Source organism: Rhinoraja longicauda, chromosome 6 (assembly GCF_053455715.1).
Source record: "Rhinoraja longicauda isolate Sanriku21f chromosome 6, sRhiLon1.1, whole genome shotgun sequence".
NCBI classification, from domain to species: Eukaryota; Metazoa; Chordata; class Chondrichthyes; order Rajiformes; family Arhynchobatidae; genus Rhinoraja; species Rhinoraja longicauda.
This window is the reverse complement of record NC_135958.1, coordinates 52,225,575-52,249,839: the sequence shown is the minus strand read 5'-3', so window position 1 is coordinate 52,249,839 and position 24,265 is coordinate 52,225,575.

Genomic DNA, 24,265 nt, shown 5'->3' with positions numbered 1-24,265 from the left:
TCATATGACAGTCCCTCCATCCCAGGGATTAACTTGCACTTTACCCTGTCCAAAACTGTTACAACTGTTCGTTTCGTTGGGTTGCTGCTGTCTAAATTACCTAAATTAGTGCATCGTATGGGAGGCGCATTCCCAATCTCGTTGTACCCCTGGGTACAATGACAATAAAGATATATTGTATTGTATTGTATTGTATTAACCTCGTGAAGCTACGCTGCACTGCCTCAATAGCAAGGACGTCCTTCCTCAAATTAGGAGACCAAAACTGCACACAATATCTGGCATACTTTGATCATGATTCAGGATGGGAACATTACATCGCTCCTCAATGCAAAATTAAATTATACGTCCTCTGACCACAGGACATAGGGTGGAAATGCCAGTTCTCGCTAATGTTGATCGATGTCGGCCATGTCACATATCTATATATATATGCACCTGAGAAATAGGGTGAGCCTTGCACAGGAATGCAGGACTGGACAACGTGAAAGCCTAGGCACCAGCAAAAGGGTGATGAATCCTTGGAATTTGTTACATGAAACCCAGTTGTGTTTTGCACCAATGTAAAACATTTTTTTTGCACAGTCTTTTTCTTTTTACTGTGTTGCAGAATCTGTGGTAATTTACGTATAACATATGTTCTTGTGTGTTGTCGGAGTCTATGTATCTGTGATATTGCGGAGAATAAGACTTTCCTTGTTTCTCTGCCTCACTGTGCTTGTGCATTTGTCAATAAACCCGACCTGACTTGACATATATATAGTGTGGAACATTTCGCAGCAGGCTTTTCTATTTAAGCTTCATAAAATTTCTCAGCCCGATGTTTGAAAATCTGGTGTGTAAATGTTATACCTATTTTTAACGATGCTTCGAAGTTCATCATTACTTCATTGGCTACAAGCAGTCATAAGAACTCGGTAACTAAAGAATGACAGCTGTAAATGTGATCACCATACATAAGTGATATCCTTTCACTTCGATGGCTTTCCCTAATGTAATCATGTAAACATTACAGAAAATTATGTTTTATTTCCAAAATCCAAAGTCATTTAACAGATTAATAGTCATGTGTTCATCGTGAACATTTATATGACTGTATAAATTGTTTAGAATACCCATCGCCAGTAATGGTAACTGGTGTTACATGCTGCTTCATACCACAGGAAATGTTATTTACACTGTCTATAATGACGTTTATTTTAAAAGGCTCAGATGAAAGCCCATTCTGACTGTTTCTCTTCTGAGCTGAGCTGGGATTTAAAGCCATCCTTTCACTTGTTTAATTTTCTAAACTGGAAGGGGATTATCATCCGTGATGAAGTGACAACGAGATGGTTTCAATTTTTTGCCCATAGATTTTAACTGGATCTGGGATCTTCAACTGCAGTTATTTTTAGTGAAGGGTGTAAAATCATGCTGCCAGAGCAAAATAATTCTGGGGTCAAGGTACGATGGGCGTAGTGGTAAGTTGCTGCCTTACAGCGCCAGAGACCTGGGTTCAATCCTGATCCTGACTACGGGTGCTGTCTGTACGGGGTTTGTACATTCTCCCAGTGACCGCGTGGGTTTTCGTTGGGTGATCCAGTTTCCTCCCGCACTCCAATGTCATACAGGTTTGTACGTTAATTGGCTTCGGTAAAAATTGTAAATTGTCCCTGGTGTGCAGGATAGTGTTAGTGTACACTGGTTAGCGTGGACTCGATGGGCCAAAGGGTCTGTTTCCACGCTGTATCTCTTACCTAAACTAAACTAAACAATGGCTATTTTTATTGGAATGAACATTGATGTCAATCAGTATGTGGCTAATTTGTATTTTATTTTAAAGTGGAACTGGCTCTACAGTTAAAGGAACTTATTAATAAGGTGTTGATCCCGACAGATATGATGGTCCCGGATTCAATCTCTAGTTTGAACTCAGGTAGCTGATTTCAGTCAGGATGGTCAAAATTGGAGCATTACCATTGGCCTTAGATGCCCCAGTCTGGGAAATTGATTAAGACAAAAGAAGAACAGAATTGCCTCTCCTGATTTGGACTATGTGACAATGATGGAAGTGGTTATTGTGGTCGGTGTGGTATATGCTCCAAGATCCAATAATCAGCCAAACTCACCTTCAGTTGGCATTCATGAAGAATGGCCTCTTACGAGAAGGTAAGTGACATTGGATGAGGTCTGAAGTACCAACTACCAACTCATCATCTCTAGTCCCCATTTTCTATCAATCTAGACTTGCCTGAAAATTCCCTTTGGCCCCATGGGACATATTCGCAATGATTTGACCTGTCGAGTTATATTGGAGTCACCTCCTACATGAAGGTCAGAAATGGTATCATAAAGTCTCGTGATCCATATGGTACCGCAGAGCACTGAGAACATTGAGAGGCAGCACAGTGGTGCAGTGGTAGGGCTGCTGCCTTACAGCGCCAGAGACCCAGGTTCGATCTTGACTATGGGTGCTGTCTGTAAGGAGTTTGTACGTTCTCCCTGTGACCACATGGGTTTTTTCTCCGTGCCCAGGTTTCCTCTCACACTCCAAAAACGCACAGGTTTGTAGGTTAATTAGCTTTGGTAAAATTGTAAATTGTCCCTGGTGTGTAGTATAATGTTAGTGTATGGGGTGATGGCTGGTTGGTGTGGACTCGGCGGGCCAAATGGTCCTGTTCCAAGAGAGAGCTAGATAGAGCTCTTAAGAATAGTGGAGTCAGGGGGTATGGGGAGAAAGCAGGAACGGGGTACTGATTGAGAATGATCAGCCATGATCACATTGAATGGCGGTGCTGGCTCGAAGGGCCGAATGGCCTACTCCTGCACCTATTGTCTATTGTCTATTGTTTCCATGCTGTATCTCTAAAAAAGAATCTAGTCCAGGATTGCAACTCTGTGAATATCAGCACTAATCATTACACTTAAATGCTTTTACAATGTTATCCTGAATAATTAATGATTTGGATTAACACTGATAAATGCCCTATGAACCAGCATTCCATTTATAACCTGTCAAAGAATGGTAATGTTTAAAGTCATGACTTTCAAAGCAGGAATTAATACTTCACTGAAACGCAGCATAAACAAATATAATGACTCAATAACAAATGACTGTAATCACTGTATATTTATTTATGACAAATCCTTATAAATAGTTCAACAATCGATTATAATTTCAAATAGCTTCCCAACAGGCGCAAATACCATTTTAAAAAAGAAGTGATTTTCTTGCCAGGTTAAAATGATCATCAAACAATGTGTTGGATTTGTTGAGCTGAATGTAATAATGATGAAAAATATAGAAATTTAAAACAAATTCGAAGAGATAACTGAGATGGAGACACAAGATTGCACAAATGGTGCTGGAAAATTGCCAGTCAAATATTTCTTCCTTCTAGCACTGGAGAAACAATTTAATTAAAGGAGCAAATGATTGTACCCTGGTCGGTAGCAGTAACCGTGTTTATTGTACTGGATGTACTTTCTGTTCTACACTTCTACCATTTTTTTTTCATTGTTGTTAATGAAACTGAATATTGGAAGCAGAGTAGTGCGTGAGGCCATCACAATAAGATGTGTTTTGCGCTGCTGACTATGGATGAATTTCAAAAGCTAATATCTCAGAAAATGCACCATGTATTAAACATCTTTAGACTTCAGAGGTACAACTCGGTGACAGGCCCTTTGGCCACCGAGTCCGCACTGACCAGCAATCATGCCGTATACAGACGCGTGGCACGGGTGGAGCAGTGGTAGAGTTGCTGCCTTACAGAGCCAGAGACACAGGTTTGATCCTGTCTGTCTGTACGGAGTTTGCACGTTCTCCCTGTGACCTGCGTGGCTTTTCCCCGGGCGCTCCAGTTTCCTCCCACACTCCAAAGACGTACAGGTTTGTAGGTTAATTGGCTTTGTTAAAAAATTGTAAATGGTCCCCTTTGTGTAGGATAGTGCACTGGGATTGCTGGTTGGTGCAGACTTGGTGGGCTGAAGGGCTTGTTTGCGTGATGTATCTCTAAATTAAACCAACCAAAAACTAAACACTAACATTATCCTACATACTAGGAACAATTTTACAACTTACTAAAGGCAATTAACCTACAAACCTGTACATATTTAGAGTGTGAGACAGTGCACCCTGAGTAAAACCCATGCAGTCACATAAAGACCGTACAAACTCCATACAGACAGCACCTGTAGTCAGGAGCGAACCCGGATCTCTGGCGCTGTAAGGCAGCAACTCTACCGCTGCGCCGATGTGTCGGTGCAATGTTGTGTTCAGGTGCCAAATTTAGTCCTGTCCTTAATTTGAAAAGCATTCATGAATAGCCCCAGACTCCTTTATCCATTACCAATACCACTCTAGTAAAAAGTGGAAGCAAAACAGTTTGGACTAAATTTATGCTGCAAATATTTTATTTATGTTTTTCTCTCTCCAGTTCTCTCTGTGGTCTGAAAGCTGTTAGTGCATTATTGCTGCCCTACATTGTTCCATGACATTGAACAGATTCTTCAGGGGAGTGGAAGCAATCTGTCTCTGGTCGTTGGAGCATTTCACTTTGCTCAAGGTAAGTGAATCTCACTGTTCTATAACAATGCAAGCAGTTAGATAGAGTAGACACAAAAAGCTGGAGTAACTCAACGGGCCAGGCAGCATCTCTGGCGAGAAGGAATGGGAGAAGATTCTGAGTGTCAGTAACACAAAATGTACACATTATTAATACGCTTTTAATTGATGATGGAGAGGCCAAACTAAAGATTGGAAGAAGTATTTTGATTAAAGTAGAAACTAAAAAGCCAATTGAAAAAAGCTTTAAAAAAATGTTCTATTTAAAAATCTATGGAATCTATGGGATTTAAAAAGAATTATTCTTTGGAAATCAATGTCCACATTTGGACATGCACACACATAGGGTAGGTTTAGACTTTAGAGGAATGTGGGCCAAATATAGGCAGGTGGGACCAGTGTAGATAGTGCTGGTCGTTGTGGGCAAGTTGGCCGAAGGGCCTGTTTCACCGCTGTGTGACTCGATGACTCCAAATGGAGTTTTTCAGGACCAGGATAGATGTTCAACATGAATTAAGGCTTGAAATTCAGGACATACAATATTTTAATTCTTATTTACAGTTAAGGTAGAGGATAAATAGTTGAAGATTCTGAGAGTTAACAGATTTACCATTCGTAACCTCCATGCCCACTGCAACTAATGGGCGGCACGGTGGCGCAGCGGTAGAGTTGCTGCCTTACAGCAAAATGCAGCGCCGGAGACTCAGGTTCGATCCTGACTACGGGCGCCGTCTGTACGAAGTTTGTACGTTCTCCCCGTGACCTGCGTGTGTTTTCTCCGAGATCTTCGGTTTCCTCCCACACTCCAAAGACGTTAAGTGACTGGGTAATATGTAAAAATTGTCCCTAGTGTGTGAGGATAGTGTTAATGTGCGGGGATCGCTGGGCGGCGCGGACCCGCTGGGCCGAAGGGCCTGTTTCCGCGCTGTATCTCTAAAAAAAAAACTCTGCCTCTTGGAGTAGAAGAATCAGTTACTGCAATGTCATTAACTGTGCATTTGTAAACGCTAGCAATTGCAATCTGATTTCTCCCATTATAACAGTGACCGCTGGTGGTCTTAGAGCAAACTTGGACTATTCCTTAAAATCATCGACATGAATAGTATTCAGCAACTCCCCAAAGCACCATTTTTCAGTTTGAAAAATGAAAGTAAATATTCCAAATCTAACCTAAATAGGAACTAATTAACTTCTAAAAGATGATCAAAGGCCACGATTCCATCTTTAACCTCATCAGAGGGGACTTTATAGAATCAGCTCTTTAGTATAATGGATGAAAAGTATCAAAAGGACTGAATTTAAAAAAACTAAATTAGACAGTGCCCATCTGAGAACATGGAATTACATTTCTGTACATCAAGATAGCAAAGGGGCGGCAGACATGACATTTTGCCAATGGAGACTGGGGTTACTGCCAATTTATCTACAGAATGAGAAGAACATTACTTTTTAATGGCGTGCCTTATTGCTTCATTTAAAGAATGCCAGAGGACACTTCAAGGACTATCAAGCACCCAGTTAGACAGAAGCTGACATGCAAAGCACTAACCTTTGCCTAACAACTCGTGTTTGTCAGGTGGAATAAATTAAACTGATCATCTTCAGAGTGCATTCCACGAGATGCAAAACCGTGTAGCTTGGTTATCTACTAATGGAAAATACAGGAAGAAAAATGCAAAATGCAGCAACTCACGGCAAACTTAATATATGCAAAACATATTGATGAGTAGAAAAGGCATTTTCTCAAGTCTATTTATAGAGAAAGCATTTGCGATGATAATGTTACTAAGACTGAATTACAGTTGCTCGATGGTTAAATGATAATGATGCCATTTCCAGTTATGGAAGGTAGAAATTATGGTAAATAAATAGAACTTAGTTAAAATGTATAGGGAAAATAACATTGCCCCAATTACAGAAAGGACAACGTTTGATATACTTCAGGCCAACATTAATTTTGCCATTTACATACAGCCATTATTGACAAGATATAATGATAATTAGTCCTGTGCATATTTTGTCAACGTTCAGTCAGTCAGAAATATTGTCCATTGTATAATGATGGTTTTCCAATCCACCCATTTATTAAAAGCCTTCACCCCTCCACTCAATCGTTTTCTTAAACATTGGCTCTTTACTTGCAGAGTGTGTGTTTATTTCAAACAGCCAAACAGGAAATTAATGGTTTGGGTAATGGTTGATTGGTTATTAATCAAATTTGTGTGAATAATATTATCACAAGGCTGTATGAAAAACAAATATTTTTGGTTGGGCAAACTTGGATTGTTTTCTCTGGAGCTGGGGCTGTCAGAGACCGAGGAGAGACCTGATAGAAGTCGATGAGATTATGAGAGGCATAGATAGGGTAAACAGAATCTTTCTTTATTCCCAGGGTAGAAATGTCAAATTCGAGAGGGCAGAGCGTTCATGTGAAAGAGGCAAAATTCAAACAAGATGTGCGGGCAGGTTTTTTACGCAGCGCGTGGAGGGGAGTGGGGGGGGGGGGGGGGGCCTGGAACGCATTGCCAGGGATGGTGGTGGAGGAAGATGCAATGGCAGCATTTAAGAGGCTTTTGGATAGGCGCACGGATATGCAGGGAATGGAGGGATATGGATCAAGTGCAGGCAGGCGAGATTAGTTTAGTTTGGCTCACGTTTGGCCCAGACATTGTGGGCCGAAAGGAGTGTACTTTCCTATGTTCTATGCTCTAAAATAGGTTCTGGAAACAGAATAAACGCTGGAAGTACCCAGTTCACTCAGTACATGTGGAAATGGAAAGGGTATATTTTTCAACTCAGTAATCTTTTGTTAGAATTGTGGCGGTCCCTGGATATTAGGCCACTCCTAGGGACAGTCCACTCAGCACTTGACGGACAGGGACGAGGGACTGCCCACAGGCTACGGGGTTTCTACCCAGGGCTTTTTGGGGAGTGTTTCATCCCTTTGTTGGAACACGTTGTGAGTGGATGCTCACAACCTGCATTAAAGAACTTTCTATACCTGCCTGGCGTCCAGCCTATTTCTGGCCACGTCCAGGCCACTACAGAATGGGTTTTCATCCTTGCCATGTTAAGGTAGCATTCCTGAAGGCTTAATTGGAATTTTTGTAAAAACATCTTCCCCTCCTTTTCACTCAAGATCACTAAGTCTTCAGTGACAGACTTCTTCACCCCAAGTGCGTGAAGGAGAGATATCGGAGGTCCTTCCTTCCCGCTGCTGTGAGACTGCACAACCAGCACTGCTCCCAGCAGACCAATCAACAGTAACAGTAAATGAAAAACACAGTATATGATGACAATTATCCTTATCTTTATCTTTATTTTTATTTATAATGAATGTTTCTTGCTATCCACTTTGCTGCTGTAACACTGCACATTTCCCCGGTGTGGGACAAATAAAGGAATATATTATTATTAACCCAAACCCTGCCATATTCCATTGGGCACTCTCTGCCCCTGAGTGCGTTGTTCAATTCATAGTGGTGAAGGTACATTGCAGAACCTCGTGAATCCTGTAATTTACCCTCCAGGAATGAGTTACTGTTCTTTTATAAGTGATGTACAATGACAAACACATTCATCGACATTCTCATGCCCTGATCCGACAGACAGCTTAGAGTATAGTGTAGGGTTGGCATGGGGTGGGGGGTGGTGAGGAGACACATTGCCTCTTGAGGTCATTCTGTGAGGGCAGCACACACAACAATGTGAGACAAAAGGCAGGAACCCAGCAATCTCGGGCAATTACAGGGTTTCAAAAATGTGTGTGTGTGTGCCCGCTTGTATGTGTGTGTACATGTATATGTGTGTGAGTGTGTGTGCGCGTGCGTGAGTGTGTGTCTGTCTGCATGTGTATGTGTGTGTGTATGTGCGTGCGTGTATGTGTCTGTGTGGGTGTGTATGTGCGTGCATGTGTGTATGTGGCTATGTGTGTATGTGTATGTGTGTGTGTATGTGCGCGGGTGTGTGTATGTGTGTGTGTGTATGTGTAAATGCGTGCATGTGTGTTTGTGGCTGTGTGTATGTCTATGTGTGTGTGTGCACGGCTGCTTGTACACGGGGGGATTGTTGGTCGGCACGGACTCGGTGGGCTGAAGGGCCTGTTTACATGCTGTATCTCTGGTCTAACCTCTCCACTGCCTTCATTAAGCTATCTAACTGTCCAAAATCCAACTTTTTATGCTTCAAAATTAACGTCATGTATAAAATTATATGTGCTTTCCCAGGTTTTCTCCCTGGTCTCACCCACCTTCAGATGTTCAACGTGCCACATCCAATTGATAGATTTAAGCTGCATTGTTATGCAAGAAAATGATTGATGGTGTTCCATTGTTCATCCCTGACGTTCCAATGCTCTGTAACTGAGTGTCTCTGAGACATTGAAACGCCCTCCCAATGGACATAATCCTTGGCTTGACATTTGTAAATATTAGTTTGATTAATATGAGCATGATTGCTTATTTATTCAATTGCTTCAAAGTTGCACACACATCTCTGGTGACACGAATAAAGACAATGAGGTGACTTTTGTCTATAATCGGTTCATTTCATTCGTAGATGTTTGAGACACAAGACGACAGCTACACAAGGTCAGATGAAGGCCATCCAACATGCCAGATGTGACTATGTCTGCTGCAATTTTTCGGATGGTTATGCTTCCGAATAGTTTCAAATCTATCACGTATTACAACTTTTAAAAGTGTCCTGCACATCCATATTGCATTGGACTTAATAGAAGGTATTTATTCACAAAATGCTGGAGTAACTCAGCAGGTCAGGCAGCATCTTAGGAGAGAAGGAATGGGCGACGTTTCGGGTCGAGACCCTTCTTCAGACTGAAGAAGGGTCTCCACCCGAAAAGTCGCCCATTCTTTCTCTCCTGAGATGCTGCCTGACCTGCTGAGTTACTCCAGCATTTTGTGAATAAATACCTTCGATTTGTACCAGCATCTGCAGTTATTTTCTTATACTATTTATTGGACTTAATAGACGTTAGCGGCAAACATTCTGAGAAACACAGGAGTCACATTGATCATTTAAAAGAAATAACTATTATGTTAAATGCTCTTACATCCATTCTTTCAAATTTAGGTAATGTATAGTAAATTGGTCCTGCATTAGAACACTTCACCCTCAAATCATGGTTGATTTCAGAGGTCTATGAACCAAAGTCTCCTGACATCGCTAGTCGGGTCTTCTAACTAAAACCTACAATAATTTGAAGAAGGGTCTCGACCCAAAACGTCACCCATTCCTTCTATCCAGAGATGCTGCCTGTCCCGCTGGGTTACTCCAGCATTTATCTTCGGTTTAAACCAGCACCTGCAGTTCCTTCCACAATAATTTATATCTACCAGGTCCACACTGAAACAATTCTATATTATTCTGAAACAATAATTTTTATAAATCCTGTAATTAGCTATCTAACTACCACACATTCAAATCTGTAAATAGAACCATAAGACCACAAGATGTAGGAGCAGAATTTGGAAATTCGGCCCATTGAGCCTGCTCCACCATTTGATCATCACTGATCTATTTTTCACTCTCAACCCCATTCTCCTGCCTTCTCTACGCAAATAAATTTCTCAGTTTATCCTCAATATACTGATCTTAATTGAATGGGGTTTTTTCTTCTCAAGAAAAAAAAGAAGAAAATAGGATAGGCAACATCAGATTCCTCATTGGCCGCCATGCCACCACTGAAGATTAATTATTAGGTGTTGACATTGTACATCCTTGAGTTTACATGTTAAGTTGAAAGAAAATAAATGAATGCGAACTTACCACCCAACTCGTCTACATTTATGTCCAAGTTATGAATGTATATCACAAACAGCAGAGCTCCCAGCATATATCCTTGCTGAACTCCACTGGGCACTGAACACCAGGCTGGATATTGTCTTTTCACCACAACCCTCTGTCTTCTATCAGTTTGTCAGTTCTGAATCCAAATGACCAAATCACTATTAATCCCGTGCATCTTAATCTTCCGGATCAGCTGACCAAGGGGGTCTTTATCCAAAGCCTTGCTAAAATCCATGTAGGCAACATCCATCTCCAGCTATCCCCATTGATCATCTTTATCACCTAATCAAAAAACTTGATTATTAATAATGTTCTGCAGTGCCCAAAGCCATGCTGACAACCCCTAATTAACCCATATTTTGCAAATGGGAGGGAATCCTGTACCGAAGAATCCTCTCTAATAGTTTCCTTATGACTGATGGAGGCTCACCGACCTATAATTCCCTGGATTCTCTTTATTTCCCTTCTAAAATGAAGGAACAACAATGGCTTCTCTCCAATCCTACAGGATCTTGGTTGTGGCCAAAGGTGAAAATAACTTCACAAGGAACTTGCAATCTCCTCTCATGCGTCTCTCCATAACCTAGGATAGATCTCATCAGGTCCTGGGGAATTATCCATCTTAATGTTAATCTTCAAGACCCCCATCATCTCCTCCTTCTTGATCTCAGAGTGCCATCAGATCAGTTGATTGGATGCAGGAATGAGCAATTTCAGCTATCCATGGTGCACTTTGCAGCAATTTAATTCCAAACGGTGTCCTGGTGCTTTAAATGTGCTTTGTGGCCTTCTTAATTTGCGATTTGACATTTTTGCAAGTCCCCAAATATCAACGGTTCAATGGTTCAATGGTGTTTTATTTGTTACATGTGCACCTGCACAGTGAAATTCTTTTGCATGGTTACACATGCGGGCACCGCCATGTTTTGACACCATTTCAGAAGTCCAAGTCGCCTGCTCAGTCGACCGGAGCGGCTCCTGATCCAGGGAAGCCCCTAGTTACCACAGATTCACCACCCTCTGACTAAAGAAATTCCTCCTCATCTCCTTCCTAAAAGAACCTCCTTTCATTCTGAGGCTATGACCGCTAGTCCTAGACTCTCCCACTAGTGGAAACATCCTCTCCACATCCACTCTATCCAAGCCTTTCCCTGTTCTGTATGTTTCAATGAGGTCCCCCCTCATTCTTCTAAACTCCAGTGAGTACAGGCCCAGTGTGGACAAATGCTCATCATAGGTTAACCTACTAATTCCTGGGATCATTCTTGTAAACCTCCTCTGGACCCTCTTCAGAACCAGCACATCCTTCCTCAGATATGGTGTCCTGAATTTCTCACAATATTCCAAATGCGGCCTGACCAGCACCTTATAGAGCCTCAACATTACATCCCTTTTTTTGTATACAAGCCCTCTTGAAATAAATGCTAGTATTGAGTTTGCCTTCCTTACTACCGATTCAACTTGCAGATTAACTTTTTGGGAATCCTGCACCAGCACTCCCGAGTCCCTTTGCACCTCCGACTTCTGGATTCTCACCCCATTTAGAAAATAGTCTACGCCTTCATACCTACTACCAAAATGCATGACTCCACACTTTGCCACACTGTATTCCATCTGTCACTTCTCTGCCCACCCTCCCACCCTGTCCAAGTCCTTCTGCAGAGTCCCTGCTCTCTCTACATTACCTGCCCTTCCACCTATTTTCGTATCATCCGCAAACATGGCCACAAAGCCTTCAAATCCCCTCGACCAAATCATTAATATACAACGTGAAGAGTACCGGCCCCAGCACCGATCCCTGCAGATCTCCGCTAGTCACTGGCAGCCAATGAGAAAAAGCCCCCTTTATTGCCACTCTTTGTCTTCTGCCATCCAGCCAACCTGCTATCCAAGTTAGTATCTGCCCTTTGATACCGTGGGCTGTCATCTTCCTTAACAGCCTCACGTGTGGCACCTTATCAAATGCTTTCTGAAAGTCAAAGTAAACAACATGTACTGACTCTTCTTTTGTCTGTTCTATTATTTACTTCTTCAAAGAATTCCAGCAAATTTGTCAAGCAAGACCTCCCCTTCACAAAGCCATGCTGACTTTGGCCTATTTTATCATGAATTTCTAAGTACTTCGTAACCTCATTCTTTATAATGGACTCTAAAGTCTTACCAACCACCAAAGACAGACTAACCGGCCAATAGTTCCCACTATTTTGCTTTGCTCCCTTCTTGTGCAGCGGGGTAATATTGGCAATTTTCCAATCATCTGGGACTTCCCCTTTCTCTAGTGATTCCTCAAATATCACTATCAATGCCTCCACAATCTCTAAAGCCACCTCTTTCAGATCCCTAAGGTGCAGTCCATCCGGCCCAGGTGACTTATCCACCTTCAGCCCTTTCAGCTTCCCAAGCACATTCTCCTTTGTAATAGCCACTCCACTAACTTCCACCCCCTGACCTTTTTTAATTTCAGGCACGTTGCTGGTGTCTTCTACTGTGAAGACTGATGCAAAAAACGTATTCAATCCTCTGCCATTTCTTTAAAGGGGTATAGGGGCAGGTGTTGCATCTCTTGCGGTTACAGGGGAAAGTACCTGGGGAGGGGGAGGTTTGGGTGGGAAGAGATTAGTTAACCAGGGAGTTGCGGAGGGAATGGTCTCTGCGGAAGGTGGAGAGGGGTGGAGATGGGAAGATGTGTGGGATCCCGGTTCGAGGTGGCAAAAATATCGGAGGACTATGTGCGTTATGCGACGGCTGATGGGGTGATAGATGAGCACTAGGGGAACTCTGTCCCTGTTTCGACTGGGGGGAGGGGGAGCAAGAGCGGAGCTGCAGGGTACTGAATAAAGGTAGTAATTTCAAATATTGGCCTTGCCACAAAATGACCCCTGTAATTAAAACCTTTTACATGAATGGCATTTCATACACACGACCTTGATCTGCTGAGAATCTGCCTGATTATAAGCAGATTATAGTTCAGCAATGGGTGATAATGAATTACTTACAATTGCAACATAAGATAGAAAATGAATGAGTTAGAGACTTGGTTATTAGGAATGTGTTGATGTTTATCAAGTTTTTGAAGTTGACCCAGGATTGGAGAATGTTTAATTACTGTTTTGCCCAACATGAAGCCTGAAGTCTATGATCATAAAGCAATGTTCCTGCTGGTGATGAGCTTGAGAGAATATTTTAAAATACATTTCACCGTGTGCAGTTTTAATTTGCACATTTGATCCACTTCCTTTTCCATCTTATCCATGCTGGTGGGTAAAGCAGCATGATTATTCCATGCAAATATATTAATATATTTAAAGTAAATGTTTGTTCCTGGTGCGTTTTAATGGCTTTGTAGAAATACAATATTCTTGCAATAAAAGAATCAGTGAATAATTTCTCTACGTACTAATTTTATATATATCACATAATATGCGTGTGTTTATGTGTATATGTGTGTGTCTCTCTCTCTCTATATATATAAATGGGCGGCACGGTAGCGCAGCGGTAGAGTTGCTGCTTTACAGCGAATGCAGCGCCAGAGACTCAGGTTCGATCCTGACTACGGGTGCTGCACTGTAAGGAGTTTGTACATTCTCCCCGTGACCTGCGTGGGTTTTCTCCGAGATCTTCGGTTTCCTCCCACACTCCAAAGACGTACAGGTATGTAGGTTAATTGGCTGGGTAAATGTAAAAATTTGTCCCTAGTGGGTGTAGGATAGTGTTAATGTACAGGGATCGCTGGGCGGCACGGACTTGGTGGGCCGAAAAGGCCTGTTTCCGGCTGTATATATATGATATGATATGATATGATGATATATATATATATATATACACACATACATACACATATACATTATACACACACACAAATATATATATAGGTACATATATATATGGTATGTATATATACTATACATTATATAAAAACGCACAGATATATATATATGTGTGTATATGCGTGTATATTTTTATTTATATATATACACACATACACACATATACACGCACACACTCACACATATATATAAATATATGTACATAAATATATATGTGTGTATATGTGTATATATGTGTGTGTTTTTATTTAATTATGTATATAAATAAAAATATACACGCACATATACATATACACATACACGTATGGCTCAGTTCACTATTTCTGTACATTTCCTAATCGAGGATGTGCTTGCGTGTGGGAACACTATATGTAAGGTCTATATGTAAGAAAATAACCTCACTGTGCATTTGCAGATGTGTCAATAAAAATACCATTGACCATTGGACCATAACTCCATGGGTCAGATAGCATTTCTGGATGTCGTGGATCAATGACATTTTGAGTCAGGACCCTTCCACACCTTTCCACGTCCTCCAGAGACGCTGCCTGGCCCGCTGAGTTACTCCAGCACTCTGTGTTTTGTGCCCATGATTCCAGCATCGGCAGTTCCTTGTGTCTGCCTTCCATTAGCTTAATATTTCCAGAGTGATTTTCATCTCAACAAGCAAATGGGGGTCACATTGACCATGTGCATTTGGGATACAGCTGTAAATGAATTAGGTTGAAATAAACTTGTTTTAAAGTCAATATTCTCTGTTGTGTTTTGATAGTTTATTGGGGCTTTCCTCTCCTCTCTCCGTTTATAATGCATAATGTTGTTGTGGGAGCAGACACACAAATAACCCTATTGTGGCCCATAGCTGAAATGATTACATGCAGGATACGCACATGGCATATTTGAAAGACCCATAACTCAAAGGCCACAGGCAGTGAAAGATAGAATGGAGTCCAGTCTCCAACAGGACACTCTGTTTATTCTGCTGCAGTAAATGATTTTTCAAAACCTTCAATGACCTTAAATTAATTCTCCATTGGTATGTGGAGCTGTCATCGGTTAAGTGACAATACAGATATGTTTATTATTGTTGTGATGAAACAGTCCAGTGCTAGCTATTCCCTCTCTGAAGGAGTATGTGTTTGGTGCTGGCAGAACACTTTCAGGGAAATATGAACTATTCATTGTGGGTGGTTGGATGTACGATGAAGTTGAAAACGATGATCAAAAGATGTTTTATATCATCATGTGGACGATAAACCGCTCTGTATATCAATGGAAGCACTAATCAATACAGTCAATATAATCTTTATAACAGATATCAGTTATAGCGGACAAAATCGAGGCATCCATTTGTATCGGGACCAAAGGACTGAGTTTGTTGCTCTGTGGAGTAACCGTGAGGTGGTTGGAGCGAATTCCGTCTCAGTCCGTGTTTACCTCAGCTCAGTGCCAGAGCATTGTTGTGCCCTCACTCTGTTTACAGTGTTCACGCAGTTTGTTTTGCTTTAAATTATCATTGCGGTGATTGACTAAGGCTTCCGCAGAGAGAGTGATGGTGTAAAATGTGCTAGTCGGAAACTAGAACTATTACAGAAGTTAGAGGCTGGTGCTACGAGAGGAGATGAGGAGGAACCTCTTTAGTCAGAGGGTGGCGAATCTGTGGAGTTCATTGCCACAGAAGGCTGTGGAGGCCAAGTCAATGGATATTTTTAAGGCAGAGATAGATAGATTCTTGATAAGTACGGGCGTCAGGGGTTATAGGGTGAAGGCAGGAGAATGGGGTTAGGAGGGAGAGATAGATCAGCCACGATTGAATGGCCGAGTAGACTTGATGGGCTGAATGGCCTAATACTACTCCTATCACTTATGACCTTATGATATGTATGTGAAGAACATGGTGTGAAAAAAACAAACAGTGTCAGACGCAAGAAAAGCAAAGGACATTCTCATTAAAGTTCGGTGTAGATTCTGTTGGTGGACGGAAGCGCATGAGAGTTGGGCGAGATAGAAATCTCAAGGAAGCCGTCTACAAATGGTGCAAACACGAACGTTCCTGTGGTGGAAACATCCGCGGTGCAGAAATCAAAAATGCAGCAGGCATGTGGGACTGGAGAGGTTTAAGGCTAGTGATGGGTGGCTATGATGCTTTAGAAATCACCATGGCATCTGTAGTATGGTCACTCATGGTGATGCTGCCAGTATACCAACAGAAGAAGTAGAACCCTTCAGGAAGAGGCTTGGAGAGGGAGAGGTATATGTATTAGTATATGTTTAATTGGTGTTTTTCCAACACTGTACATATTACCCCCCCCCCCTTACTCAGTTATACCAGACAATCAGCAACAATGGATACCATACGCCCCCCTCCTACGGTCCATTATAATGTGGGTTGTCTGTATGTTTGAACATGTGGGTAAGACCCTGTCCAACAGATTAATTTACAGAAAATTAAATTTTGATTAAAACCAAGATAAATTTTCAAAAGCCCAGATTTCAATTATAATTGGCCTGGATTTTCCTGTTTTAACTACAATGAAAATATGAGCGTTTGCCATTGTTACATCTGAAACCTGCAGCTTGTTTCCAATTTCCACACATGAATGGTGAGAGTGGAAGCCCCCAAGTACTTGCCAATGATGGTTCATACCCTCCCCCAAACTGCATTGTTTTGTAGTCTTTCCATTGTGCTGAGGGGAAATCAGTAAATTGACTAAAAATACATTTATTTATGAAGTATATATTCAATTGGAAAATTTGTTAATCAGAGAATCAAAAATGTCATGGAGTGTTGCAGCAAGGAAACAGGCCCTTCTGCTCAACTCCTCCATGCCAATTGAGATGCCCATCTACGTTGGTCCCATTGACCTGAGTTAGGCCCGTATCCCTCTGAAACTTCCAACATGGCGCCCAAGCCAGGAGGTTCCTTGCCTGCGGCTCCCAGAAGTGGATCGGCAATCACTCATTACAACCGTTCCAATCTTTTCTGTGCACTGTGGACAGCTCGATTGTAATCATGTATAGTATTTCCACTGACTGGTTAGCACTCAACAAAAAGCTTTTCACTGTACCTCGGTACACATGGCAATAAACTAAACCAAACTAAACTAAACTAAACTAAACTAAACTAAACTAAACTAAACTAAACAACTAAATCATTCCTATCCATGTACCTGTCCAGATGATTTTTAGATATTGTGATTACTCTGTGTTCTAGGGCCAATGAATAGTAGTACAAGCTTCGTATTTCAGATTTATTTAACTACTTGAATCCACAACTGCTGAGGTGAGATTGAAAATCAGGGCCCTAGTTTCTGGACACTAGTGAAGTATCCATTTGACACCATGCCAGTTTGCACAATGTTTTGCCACTGTTCCCAATCTTTTCCCATATCAGGCCACTGTCTTTTGTGGGATCTTGCCATGTTATAATGCAACAGTGGAAGTACTTCACTGATCCATTCCCGTCTCCAAATAGGCCAACATCCAAGCCACACCATCGTCTATCACAGATGGACAGATGCCAACTATATGTCGTCATGTTATAATGCAACAGTGACCACTCTTTGGAAATACTTAATTGATCGTAAAACTGTTGGTATCTGCTGAGTCTGCAAAAATTAACATATAATTGCAAGATCTATTTTTATCTCTCTTAATATTCTTGAAACTTGTGTAGGACATCTATGTCTTAGCATGAGCGAATAAGCTGATGATTGTTCATTACATAATGTGCATGTAAATGTGCATAGTTACTAGTGCGTACTACATTATTCGAAAGGCAATATTATCTTTCAAACTAAACTGTCATGGGGTGTGCACCACCGGCACTTTCCAACCTGTATAGTTCACCACTGTAACAGGGCATGTGAAAATGGGCTTTTATCTCCAACTAGACCAAGTGGGCCAAACCTCTCCTGCATTGGTGCAGCACTCTCTCCTCCCCCCCTCCCCTCTCCCTCCCTCCTGCCCCCCTCCCCTCTCCACCCATCCTGCTCCCCCCTCCTGCCCCCCTTTCCCCTCCCCCTCCCTCCCCTCCCCCTCCCACACTCCTCCCACTCCCCCACCCCCCCTCCCTCCACCCCCCTCCCTCCATCCCCCTCCATCCCCCTCCCCGTCCCTCCACCCCCCCTCCCCCCCAATCCATCCCCCTCAACCCCCCTCCCACCCTCCCCCCATCCCCTTTCTCCATCCCTTCCCCCAGGAGATAGATTTAAACTTTAAAATGTGAATAACCTAAAAAATATAACACCGATTTCAATGAAACTTCTTCCATTAGCACCAAAGGGATGACGGTGAGTAAGGTGGGCCTAAAATTGTCATGCTATCATGTACCGTTTTGGCTGTAGTTCAAGACCAAACAAATGAGAGTTTTAGTATATAGATGGGATTCAATTTTATAATATTTGCAGATATCGTTTTTGGATCTTTTGTAATATTTGTAGAGGATCTGATCTTTCCAAATCTGATCAATTTGTGGGATCTCATTTCTCTACAGTTCTATCAGTGATGGAACAGTGGAGGGTCAAGAGACTGAAGATGCTGGAATCTGTAGCACAAAAGATAATCAGCTGGAGCTAGACACAAAATGCTGGAGTAACTCAGCAGGACAGGCAGCATCTGCGGAGAGAAGGAATGGGTGATGTTTCGGGGCGAGACTCTTCTTCAGAATCAGCTGGAACCGTCCAATTGACAATTGACAACTGTCAGCTGTCCATTTCCCTCCATGGATGCTGCCTGACTTGCTGAGTTGCCTCAACTGCTTTCCTTTTAATAATAGGGTTGATTGTTCTGATGCTGCCCAATTGCTTCAGGTGAAATTTAATCTCTGTTGGTACAAAATATGTCATTGAGGTAAGTGGGCATATGGAACGAGCTGGCAGAGGAGGTGGTTGAAGCAGGTATTACACCAACGTTTAAAAGACACTTGGACACAGGTACATGGATCGTAAGGTTTAGTGGAATATGGGCCAAACTTGGACAAGTGATACCTATGTAGATGGGGCATCTTAGACGTCATGGGCAAGTTAGGCCGAAGAGCCTGTTTCCATTCTGTTGACTCTCTGTCTCTACGACTCTATGACTCTGTTCCTTGAATTCTGCTGCTCATCTTCCGTTCTATCAACTTCAATACAGCTGAATTTCAGCTTCAGAATTTAACAGGAGTATGCAATGCATCCTGCTTCTAATAAGTCCAGTAGAATGTAAATGTCCTTAAAATTTTATGAATTAAGACCCATGGATAAATCTCATCTACAGAACAGTATCCCAAGAATTGAATGGAATGAAAGTCTCGTCCACATGAACTAGGCCTTCCTTCTTTGTTCCTTAGCCAAAGTTACATTTGCTCATCAAATAGCAAAATGTTGGAGGAACTCAGCAAGTCAGGCAGCATCTGTGGAGGGACCCTTCTTCAAATTGGTGGAATAAGGGGAAGAAAGCTGGAAGAGAGAGGTGGAGATGGGGCAAACCCTGGAAGGTGGTAAGTGGATACAGGTCAGGAGGGGTGATTGGCAGATGGGTGGAGTGAATGGCAAAGGTTAGAGGTAAAAATGGCACAAAAGGCTGACAGATAAATAAAGAAAAGGGCAGCTGTGGCACAGCGGTGGAGTTACTGTCTTATGGTGCCAGAGACACGGGTTCAGCCTTGACTGTGGGTGCTATCTGTATGGAGTTTGTACCTTCTCCCTGTTTTTCTCCGTGTGGGTTTTCTCCAGGTGCTCCAGTTTCCTCCACACGTACAGATTTGTAGGTTAATTGGCTTCGGTAAAAATTGTGAATTGTCCTTAGTGTGTAGGATAAAGCTAGTGTATGGGGTGATTGCTGTTTGGCGTGGACTCGGTGGGCCGAAGGGCACTGTATCTCTAAAGTCTAAAGGCTAAAGAGGAGGAGTGAAATGCAAAGACGGAGGGGGGGATATGGATGAAAGGGGACTTTTTGGGGGGGGGGGGGGGAGGGGAAAAAGGGTAATTCAAAATGTTTTGCTTACAGTGCAGATCTACGACGTTGCAAAAAGCACAGAAATATTACTGCTCCGTCTGAAAGTCAAAGCATTGATTGACTTCAGAAATTTAACAGAAGCTGCCATTACAATGGATTTTCCTGCTTTGAGGGTGACCTGAAAGGTGCAGGTCTTGTTGGCAGCTAATTACAAACAGGCTCAAGAGTCAAGGCTATCTCAGAGCAATACCATATTGAATGTGTTAACATTTTAAAAAACCCTAAAGGCAATTGAAATTTCAACTCTATTTGGAATAACAGAATCTGGAAAGCTCATTTTGACAAAATTCAGCTGAGTTATTAATTCCCTCAATGCTGCTCAACCTTTGCCACCACTCTGTACTCAGGGAGATCCCTGTAGAGCTCCTTTATATTCCTTATTTAGCTGGTAACCTGTTAGAATGCATGTATAAAATGTAATCAATGTAACAAACCTTGCAGGATTGGGGAGTAAATTTTGCATTGTGATTTTTATTTTTAAATTAAGAATGTGAGAAATGTGTCGGCCGTTTGGCCTCTTGTGCCTGCTTCACCATTCAGTGAGATCAGGGCCGGCCATTTGCATCAGCACCACTTTCCTGCATTAACTCCAACGTGGCAATAAAGAGAGCTTTTCCTAGTCGGCAGCCAGTGACTAGCGTGTTCCGCAGTCAGTGCCGGGGCCATCACTCTTCACGTTGTACATCAGTCATTTGGACGAGGAGATTGAAGGCTTTGTGGCCAAGTTTGCGGACGATATGAAGATAGGTGGAGGGGCAGGTAGTGTAGAGGAACCAGGGACTCTGCAGAAACATAGACATAGAAACATAGAAAATAGGTGCAGCAGTAGGCTATTCGGCCCTACGAGCCTGCACCGCCATTCAATATGATCATGGCTGATCATCCATCTCAGTATCCCGTACCTGCCTTCTCTCCATACCCCCTGATACCTTTAGTCATAAGGGCCACATCTAACTCCCTCTTAAATATAGCCAATGAACTGGCTTCAACTACCTTCTGTGGCAGAGAATTCCACAGACTCACCACTCTCTGTGTGAAGAAATGTTTTCTCATCTCGGTCCAAAAAGACTTCCCCCTTATCCTTAAGCTGTGACCCCTGGTTCTGGACTTCCCCAACATCGGGAACAATCTTCCCGCATCTAGCCTCTCCAACCCCTTAAGAATTTTATATGTTTCAATAAGATCCCCCCTCAGTCTTCTAAATTCCAGCGAGTATAAGCCTAGTCTATCCAGTCTTTCTTCATATGAAAGTCCTGCCATCCCAGGGATCAATCTGGTGAACCTTCTCTGTTCTCCCTCTAAGGCTAGAATGTCTTTCCTCAGATTAGGAGACCGAAACTGTACACAATACTCCAGGTGCGGTCTCACCAAGGCCCTGTACAACTGCAGCAGAACCTCCCTGCTCCTATACTCAAATCCTCTTGCTATGAATGCTAACATACCATTTGCTTTCTTCACTGCCTGCTGCACCTGCATGCTTGCTTTCAATGACTGGTGCACCATGACACCCAGGTCACGTTGCATCTCCCCTTTTCCTAATTGGCCACCATTCAGGTAATACTCTGCTTTCCTGTTCTTGCCGCCAAAGTGGATAACCTCACATTTATCCACATTATATTGCATCTGCCATGCATTTGCCCACTCTCTTAATCTATCCAAGTCACTCTGCAGCCTCCTAGCATCCTCCTCGCAGCTAACACTGCCACCCAGTAAATAACTGGGGTCCCAGCACTGAACCTTGCGGTACCCCACTAGTCACTGCCTGCCATTCCGAAAAGGACCCGTTTATTCCTACTCTTAGCTTCCTGTCCGCCAACCAATTCTCTATCCACCTCAACACTGAACCCCCAATACCGTGTGCTTTAAGTTTGTACCCCAATCTCCTATGAGGGACCTTGTCGAAGGCCTTCTGAAAGTCCAGATATAACACATCGACTGGTTCTCCCTTATCCACTCTACTAGTTACATCCTCGAAAAATTCTATAAGATTCGTCAGGCATGATTTGCCTTTCATAAATCCATGCTGACTTTGTCCGATGATTTCACTACTTTCCAAAGTGATGCTATCACATCTTGAATAACTGACTCTAGCATTTTCCCCACTACCGATGTTAGGCTAACTGGTCTATAATTCCCCGTTTTCTCTCTCCCTCCCTTTTTAAAAAGTGGGGTTACATTAGCTACCCTCCAATCCTCAGGAACTACTCCAGAATCTAAAGAGTTTTGAAAAATTATCACTAATGCATCCACTATTTCTGAGGCTACTTCCTTAAGCACTCTGGGATGCAGCCTATCTGGCCCTGGGGATTTATCGGCCTTTAATCCATTTAATTTACCTAACACCACTTCCCGACTAACCTGGATTACCCTCAGTTCCTCCATCTCGTTAGACCCCCGGTCCCCTGCTATTTCCGGCAGATTGTTTATGTCTTCCCTAGTGAAGACAGAACCAAAGTAGTTGTTCAATTGGTCTGCCATCTCCTTGTTCCCTATGATCAATTCACCTGTTTCCGACTGCAAGGGACCTACATTTGTCTTAACTAGTCTTTTTCTCTTCACATATCTATAAAAGCTTTGGCAGTCTGTTTTTATGTTCCCTGCCAGTTTTCTCTCATAATCTATTTTCCCTTTCCTAATTAAGCCTTTTGTCCTCCTCTGCTGGACTCTGAATTTCTCCCAGTCCTCTGGTATGCTACTTTTTCTGGCTAATCTGTATGCTTCATCTTTTGTTTTAATACTATCCTTGATTTCCCTTGTTAGCCACGGATGCACTACCTTTCCTGGTTTGTTCTTTTGCCAAACTGGGATGAATAATTGTTGTAGTTCATCCATGCAATCTTTAAATGCCTTCCATTGCATGTCCACCGTCAACCCTTTAAGTATAAATTGCCAGTCTATCTTGGACAATTCACGTCTCTTACCCTCAAAGTTACCTTTCTTTAAGTTCAGAACACTTGTTTCTGAATTGACTTTGTCACTCTCCATCCTAATGAAGAACTCCACCATATTATGGTCACTTTTGCCCAAGGGGCCTCGCACAACAAGACTGCTAACTAACCCTTCCTCATTACTCAATACCCAGTCTAGAATGGCCTGCTCTCTCGTTGGTTCCTCGACATGTTGGTTTAGAAAACCATCTCGCAAACATTCCAAGAAATCCTCTTCCTCAGCACCCCTGCCAATTTGTTTCACCCAATCTATATGTAGATTGAAGTCACCCATTATAACTGCTGCACCTTTAGTGCACGCATTTCTAATTTCCTGCTTGATGCCATCCCCAACCTCACTACTGCTGTTAGGTGGCCTGTACACAACTCCCACTAGCGCTTTCTGCCCCTTAGTGTTTCGCAGCTCTACCCATATCGATTCCACATCCTCCGAGCTAATGTCCTTCCTTTCCACTGCGTTAATCTCCTCTCTAACCAGCAACGCTACCCCACCTCCTTTTCCTTTCTGTCTATCCCGCCTGAATATAGAATATCCCTGGATGTTGAGCTCCCAGCCTTGGTCACCCTGGAGCCATGTCTCCGTAATCCCAACTACATCATAATCATTAACAACTATCTCCACATTTAATTCATCCACCCTATTACATATACTCCTTGCATTGAGACACAAAGCCTTCAGGCTTGTTTTTATAACACTCTTGCCCCTTATATAATTATGTTGCAAAGTGGTCCTTTTTGATTTTTGCCCTGGATTTGTCTGCCTGCCACTTTTACTTTTCACCTTGTTACCTATTGTTTCTACCCTCATTTTATACCCCTCTGTCTCTCTGCTCTTGTTCCCATCCCCCTGCCATATTAGGTTAAATCCTCCCCGACAGCACTAGCAGAAGGACTTATAGTATAAGAAAATAACTGCAGATGCTGGTACAAATCGAAGGTATTTATTCACAAAATGCTGGAGTAACTCAGCAGGTCAGGCAGCATCTCAGGAGAGAAGGAATGGGTCGAGACCCTTCTTCAGACTGATGTCAGGGGGGCGGGACAAAGGAAGGATATAGGTGGAGACAGGAAGACAGAGAGAGATCTGGGAAGGAGGAGGGGAAGAGAGGGACAGAGGAACTATCTAAAGTTGGAGA